Raw genomic sequence first — 8,304 nt, 5'->3', positions numbered from 1 at the left:
AGTCAAGATGAAGACAATCACAATGATAAATGATCTGGTGATCATAAACTATGAGAAGAAGCTTGGGCAGCTGGGTATGTTTAGTCTGGAGAAGAGAAAGTTAAGAGATGACATGATAGCTATTTTAAAAAATTTAAGAGTGTCATACTGTAGTGGATTAAGCTTGTTTTCTGCTGCTCTAGAGATACAAAGCAATGGATTAAAACTACAGAAAAAGAAATTCAATCTAAATATTAGAAATAACTTCTTGATGGTGGAACATGCTGCCTCAGAGTGTCAGGCTCCTTGGCTTGGGGATTACTGATGAGCGGGGGATTGGAAGTATGTAAGAAAAAAGAAAAACTGCATTTTTGGTGAATACAATCATGATTGCTATGTTAGATTGCAGTAAGAAAAAAGAAAGACTGCATTTTTGGTGAATTGATGCAACCATGGAGCCCTGAGTCTGCAAAACATGAGCAGGCTATTGTAGATAGGATGTCTTGGAAGTCTTTCATTCACTGGATTGGCATAAGTCTTACATCAATTTGATGGCAGTTAACAAGAACAATAAAGCTCCTCCTAGTCTAAAAACCCTGTAAGCAGATCAAATCTGATTTTGGAAGTTGAACAGGACATTTGAATGGGAAAACTCTATGAAATACTAGGTCACAATTCAAAGGAAGATAATGGCAAACCATGTCTGAGGTTGTGCTGTCGAAGACTTCACAACCTCTGAGGATGCCTGCCATAGATGTGGGCAAAACATCAGGAGAGAATGCTTCTGGAACATAGCCATATGGCCAGGAAAACTCACAGCAACCTATCTCTGAGTAGTCGTTGTCTTTAAACACCCTATTAAATACATGGGTTTTCCTAAGGCAATGGGTGAAAAGCACGCACATACATACATAAATCCCCACTCTTATGAACACAATGTCTGCTCTATTCTGAATATAATGAAATTGTAACTCACTTTCCTATCCTTCCCGGTTATTTTCGGAACAGAGTCTTTCCATTCCAATTTACAAGGCTACTAACTACGTACCTGAAAAGAAGATGGTCCCTTTGTCTTTTCTGTCAGTTGAAAAAGATAACATTCCGCATCCAAAGTGAAGACAGGAAAAACACTGGAACATATCTAAAAGTTCAGCAGAGAGCAGATAGGCAAATATCCCTATTGCTAGTGAGATTAAAGGGCAGAAGGCATGAAAAGTAAATACTGTGTTTGTATGAGGGAATAGGGCTAAGAGAAGGAACACATTACATGATCTTAGTGGATCAGTGAAAGAGAGTTACATAAAAGAGGCAGATAAAATGAAGACCTAATGGAAATACATATAGGGAGAAATGGATGGGTGGAGGGAGTACAACTTGGTTTTGGGCTGTAGAAAAGCAACAAAGGGCTGAACCTTGTGTTGTTCCCTCTGCATTATGGTCTGGTAGAAAGAAATCCAAGAGAGACCTCTGCCTCTCCAGAGCTTACCTGAGGTCTGAGCCAATGGGATAAGACACCACAGGGATTCCAATAGCTTCCAGTCAACAGTTTCAAAATGCTGCAAAGGAGTTCATTACATCAGTACTGCTTTGTTAGCCATGGCAGGTTTGCTTTGGGGAAATGAGGTGAAAGAAGATAGTTTGCTAAGGTAAATATTGTCCTGAATTAGAAAAAAGTTGCATAGATTGTGGGTGCTTACTTACTTTATTTAGGTGATCCCTCGTTTTCCGAGTAGGATAGTCTTCCAGGGTCAGTGTCCGGGCAGTAGGTCCGTAGGTGACTGTGGAGCCCTATTCTTGATCTGCATCTTCTCTCGCAGTGAGGGCATTGGTTTCCAGGTGGAAGGGGGTCCTGGTCGGGGTTGGCTTGATGCGTCTTCCTCTTGGCACATTTCTCTCTTTTGCCCTCCATTCATACCTCTTCAAATTCTACGGCACTGCTGGTCACAGCTGATCTCCAGCTGGAGCGCTCAAGGGCCAGGGCTTCTCAGTTCTCAGTGTCTATGCCAGAGTTTTTAAGGTTGGCTTTGAGCCCATCTTTAAATCTCTTTTCCTGTCCACCAACATTCAGTTTTCCATTCTTGAGTTCAGAGTAGAGCAACTGCTTTGGAAGATGGTAGTCAGGCATCCAGACAACGTGGCCGGTCCAGCGGAGTTGATGGCAGAGGACCATTGCTTCAATGCTGGTGGTCTTTGCTTTTTCCATATGCTGACATTTGTCTGCTTGTCTACCCAAGAGATTTGCAGGATTTTTCGGATGCAGCCCTGATGGAATTGTTCCAGGAGTTGCATATGACATCTGTAGACAGTCCACATTTCGCAGGCGTATAGCAGGGTTGAGAGGACAATAGCTTTATAAATAAGCACCTTGGTCTCCCTATGGATGTCTTGGTCCTCAAACACTCTCTGCTTCATTCAGAAAAATACTGCACTCGCAGAGCTCAGACGGTGTTATATTTCAGTGTCAATGTTGGCTTTGGTGGAGAGGTGGCTGCCAAGGTAGCGGAAATGGTCAACATTTTCTAATGTTACACCATTAAGCTGTATTTCTGGCATTGGAGAGGGATTGGCTGGTGACTGCTGGAAGAGCACTTTGGTTTTCTCAATGTTTAATGACAGGCTGAGCTGCTCATATGCTTCTGTGAAGGTGCTTAGAGTGGCTTGTAGATCTTCTTCTGAATGCGCACAGACGACATTGTCATCAGCATACTGGAGTTCTATAATAGATGCTGTTGTGACCTTGGTTTTGGCTTTCAGACTGCTGAGGTTAAATAGCTTGCCATCTTCCAGTGGGAAGCTTCCTCTCAACAAGATGAAGTATCATAGCGATGAAGATAATAAAGTTGGGGCAATAACACATCCCTGTTTGACACCTGATTCCACCTTAAATGGGTCACTTTGGGAGCCATTGCTGTCCAAGACTGTTGCCATCATGTCATCATGGAGGAGCCGAAGGATGTTCACAAATTTGTTATGGCATCTGATTTTTTGGAGACTGGTCCAGAGAGCACTGCAATTCACTGTGTCGAAGGATATTTAGGAAGTTTCCATTAGGGATTTATTAGCCTCGAAAAACATGCCTTTTTGGTTGTCTTAAATTATTTGGAGGTGGCACCTTCCATTATGTCTTCAAATTCATAATTAGGCAGAATTCTGTTGCAGCACTCTTCTTCAAAGACAACATTTGGGGGGGGGGGCGCGTCTATCCTTCAATATAGTAGGATATTCAGTACAACAGTGTCCCCAGGATGGATGAGAGTTGAAGTATAAAAAAAGATCACAAATTCTTTTCCAAGGCCAGGTGAGATGCTCTGTCCAACATGATCACACTCCAGTTTTGGACACAGATTATTTTCTTCATTTGTATAATGATACAGATATAAATTTTCAATTGAAGAAAATAGCTATAGGAGAAGAAAAAACAGCCACAGAATTTTATTTGAAATACTTCCTGAGTGAACTTGAGAAAATGCTACTTAACTGCACTTCTCCTGCAACCTACCCTCCCACTCACTCACTCACCCACACACACTCTTGCACACTCACTCTGTCACGTATTCATTCACTGGCCACCCCTTTCCAAGAACACTGTTTCAAGCAGGCAGCTGGGTGGGTGGATGGGCAAGTGAGTAAAGTGGCTGGGAGGGTGGATCTTAAGTGGACAAATGCATGTGAGAGCAGATAGAGGCTTTTGGCTGGTGGGGATAAAGGACAGGGCCTTTTGGTGGTGGCCCCATGGCTGTGGAACTCTCTCCCAAGTGAGATCAGATCGGCCCCCTCCCTCCTCACCTTTAGGAGACAGCTAAAAACCTGTCTGTGGAACCAAGCATTCAGCCCATCCAGAGGCAGCCCTAGGTAATTTTCAACGGTAAGCAAACAGTATTTTGCCCCCCCCTCCCCCCAACCAATCACTGATATATATTTTTTCTTCGTCGTGGGAGTTCTGTGTGCCATATTTGGTTCAATTCCATCATTGGTGGAGTTCAGAATGCTCTTTGATTGTAGGTGAACTATACATCCCAGTAACTACAACTCGCATATGTCAAGGTCTATTTTCCCCCAAGAGCGCCTCAAGAGCACCCCTGGGCAAAATCAACTATACTGCAAATGCTTACTTTGCGTAATGGGTTGAGCCGCCCCTGAGCCCATCATAGGAATATTTAAAATTAAAGTAAAAGTTGAAAGTGCAATGACCCAGGACTGTTTACAGACAATGACTATGTCTTTATATGATATGTGCTGTGTTCAGTAATGTTTAATGTTTTATCAGGGGAGGGTCAATTCTAATTTTTTTTTACTGTTTTCTTTAATTAATAGCATTGACTTGTTACCAACACTGTGAACTGCCCTGAGTCCCTTCGGGGTTGAGAAAGGTGGGATACAAATACTGCAAAGAAAGAAAGAAAGAAAGAAAGAAAGAAAGAAAGAAAGAATTCAGGGGTGCAGTTATTATGTGAGGAAAACAGGAATGCTGAAGTTGAGACCACAAAAATAGGGGTGCAACTCAGGGGTGACCATTATGTGATAAAATACCATAGTTTAAATTCTATTTTTTCAAACATTATAAATACCTAACAGAAATATACAAGAAGGTTCTAGGTTACTTAGTGTAATTTTCCAATATTATAAAGCAGAAAAATGGAAACTCAATTTCAGAGAAAATAATTGAGTTGATAAGTTTCTGTAAAAGCTGTCCAAATATATTAGTCTATTCGCAAATTTTATGTGCACATCTTTCTTTAGTTGCAAGCTTTGTTTGATCTTCAATTACTGAATTACAGGCCAATCAAACTTCTCATTCCAGTGTTGAAGTATCAATCTTTTACCCTTCAAGAAGGTGCAAAAATCCATTTGCACTGACCTTTTTTAGTTTCCAAGATAAATATTAAAGAGCATTTGTGCACTAAGTTTACCCTCCTAATTATTTCCCTATAAAATGAACCCACTGTGAGACACCTCCAAAACATATGTGTTACAAGGAGACATTTTGAGTATTACATCTCCAACAGGTTGTTGATCTAGAGAAGAAGAAGAAACTATGTTGACTAAGCTCCTTCTTTGGAGGCTTTTGAACAGAGGCTGATGGCCATCTTTCAGGAGTACTTTGATTGTGCTTTTCCTGCATGGCCGGGGGTTGGACTAATGGCCCATGTGGTCTCTTTGAGCCCTATTGCTCAATGATTCTATGACCAACATATCCAAAATAGCAAATTCTGCTATATAATGTGTAATTATTGTCTTGTCAACTGCAGTTCAATTCTTACGCTTGTGCTAAATTGACCGCACGGGAGAATTTGGATTTGAAGGTTGGGAAGAAAATGTTTTTTATGGAAGATGTGGGCAGATAATGGGATTGCTGCCCTAAATCAAATATGTGAGGGGAAGTGATTGGTTTATGTCCTCAATTCTGCAAGAGCAGTTTAACTTACGTTTATCAGCAAAATGACAACATTTTGGAATAAATTTATTTATTTCCCATATTTCTACCCCGTTTTTCTTTACCCCTGAAGGGGGACTCAGGATGGCTTACACTTGGCAACAATTCGATGCTGCTGCATATAACAATTACAGTAATACAACAATTAAAACAATAAATAGAACATTAATTAAAACAATGTAAAACAGTATCATCCGCTGTATCACCATATCAATCAAATTCCACATCCAAAGTGCTAAATGTGCCTGCTGTCCAAAAGCCTGGTCCCAGAACCACGATTTCAATTTCTTCCGGAAAGACAGGAGGGATGAAGCCGATCCTATCTCATTAAGAAGCGCATTCCATAGGCAGGGGGGCACTGTCTCTCGTCCCCACCAGGAGCATTTGTGACACTGGTGGGAGCGAGAGCAGGGCCTCCCCAGATGATCTTAAACTGTGAGGTGGGACATAGAGGGAAATGCGTTCAGACAAGTAAGCTGGGCAGAACTGTATAGAGCTTTATAAGTCAAAAGCAGCACTTTGAATTGAGTTCAGAAGTGGTCTGGTAGCCAGTGGAGCTGACATAACAAGGTGGTGGTATGCTCCCTGTATGTCGCTCCTGTTAGTAATCTGGCTGCTGCCCATTAAAACATTTGCTACTATTCAAACTTGGCCCTGAAGCACGAAGTACGTACTTCTGAGGTTCTTTTCATTTTAGAAGCATTAATTGATACTGACAAAGTATCTAAAGTTTCTAAACCAATATGTGTGTGTGTTTATAAATAAATACAGCAGACATGCAAAGTTTTCAACATGAACTGGAACGTACAGTTCTTGCTAATGCAAGATTAACTATTTTAACATCTATAACCAGTGCAAATCTTCAACTTTAAATATAATCTCAGAATTTGTGTTGTTTTAGTTTCTGCTGTTTTTATAGTCACTGATTTTGACAATGTTTCTACACCTTGGACATTGCCTTTTATGCTAGGCCTGTATGGATTCACAGCCTGAAAATGTATGGATTCATAGCACGAAAAAGAAATGGTAGCATAAGCTTTTGCAGACATCCTCAGATGCATGCAATACATAGAAACAGACCTTTATGGGCTGGCTGTATGTATGGCTGGGAAGTAGAAAGGAGATGCTGTAAACTGCCCAAGGGAACCAACACCCCAACCTCAAGAGGGCTCTCTTGGCCCAAAATTCCTTGGACACAGATCCAAAATAAAATGTCTTTGAATTTCTTCAGTCTAGCATGGTTAATACTTTAATGCTACAGCAAGAGTCAGAATAGGTACAGATGGAACATTAATAGTGATAATTTTAAAAGATAAACTCATATTAAAACACTAAATGTACAACAAATTCATTAAAAGATACAACATCTATCATTTGAAAGTCCTTTTTTAATCAGCTAGTCAATTGTCCAAATGTGTGCCCACCATGAGAAGGAGAAAAGAGGGATCCAGCCTTTCCTCCTGATGAAAAGAACTTACAATTTAAGAACAGTCATCAAGAAGGTAACCACCTTTTCAACTTCTGCCATCTTCTCCAGCACCACCTCTTCACCTCTCTCCATCATCTTCACTGCTCTAGAGTCTCACTTCTTCAAAACAGCCCTGGACTTGGCTAGCAGCCTTGCCATGGAGGCCTTGATGTCGTGGTTCCTCAGGCTGTAGATGAAGGGGTTAAGTGTCGGGGTGAGCACTGCATACAGGAGAGAGAGGAAAGTTCCTTTGTGGGCTGAGTAAGCAGAGGTAGGCTGGAAATAGAGGCAGCTGATAGTGCCGTAGAACAAGACTACGACAATCAGGTGAGGGCCACAGGTTGAGAAGGCCTTACGCTTACCGCCAGCCGTTGGGACTTTCATGACAGCATGGAATATGCACGCATAGGAGATAACAATGAGGGCAAAAGGTCCTAGAATATCCACCACGCCTTCTGTCAGTGCCAGGATCTTTATGAGCCTTGTGTCAGAACAGGAAATATCCAGGAAGGGGTAGATGTCACAGAAGAAGAAGGGAATCTCCCAAGAGGTGCAGAAAGAAAGCCGTGAGATCAGAAGTGTGTAGAGCAAGGAGTGAAGAGAAGAGAAGATCCAAGAGCCAGACACCAGGAAGACGCAGACCTGGTGACTCATCGCGGTGGTATAGTGTAATGGATGGCAAATGGCCACATAGCGGTCATATGCCATGCAAGCCAGGAGGAAATTATCAGTATTGCCAAAAGTCACATAGAAATACATCTGGATCAAATACCCTTTATATGAGATGGTTTTAGACTTGGATAGGAAATTTGACAGTATCTTAGGCATGGTGGTGGAAACAAAGAAGGTGTCAACTAGGGACAGGTGGCTGAGGAAGAAGTACATTGGGGTATGGAGAAGGTGGTCATCAAAATGAACAAGTACAACAATCAGAAGATTTCCCAGAAGGCACAACATGTAGACCAAGAGAAAAACTAGGAAGAAGAGACCCTAGTGTCCAAATTGGCTGGAGAGGTTTAAAAGGACAATGTCAGACTGGTGTGTTTGATTCATCCAGACCATTTTGTACCTGTGAAATAGAATAAGATAAAACAGAGAGAAATGCAATCTATTGGCCAGGAAAAGTCCCCATTTGTCTACTGGAGGAGGGCAGAAAAAACAGATGAAGAGAGTTAGTTTATTTCCCATGATATTCCCAGGATCCATTTCAAACTCTGCAATTCTAGTTTAGCTGCAATGGAATCTGGAGGTTTTCAGTTTAAGGAAGGCTTTTTGGGTTCTCATGCAGAGTGCACCTCCTGACAACACTACATGCCAATAATAATAATAATAATAATAATAATAATAATAATAATAATAATAATCTTTATTTATACCCCGCTACCATCTCCCCAATGGGGACTTGGAGCGGCTTACATGAGGC

At 41.4% G+C, this 8,304-nt stretch overlaps 1 pseudogene; it reads right to left on the bottom strand.

Moving 5' to 3' along the window:
• Window positions 1–6,995: 6,995 nt before the first annotated feature.
• LOC132767594 (olfactory receptor 1f45-like) lies at window positions 6,996–7,965 on the bottom strand (annotated as a pseudogene).
• Window positions 7,966–8,304: the final 339 nt, after the last annotated feature.

Source organism: Anolis sagrei, chromosome 2, assembly GCF_037176765.1.
Source record: "Anolis sagrei isolate rAnoSag1 chromosome 2, rAnoSag1.mat, whole genome shotgun sequence".
Classification (NCBI taxonomy): domain Eukaryota; kingdom Metazoa; phylum Chordata; class Lepidosauria; order Squamata; family Dactyloidae; genus Anolis; species Anolis sagrei.
Note: the sequence above shows the minus strand (reverse complement) of the source record. Positions and strands in the feature narration are given on the sequence as shown.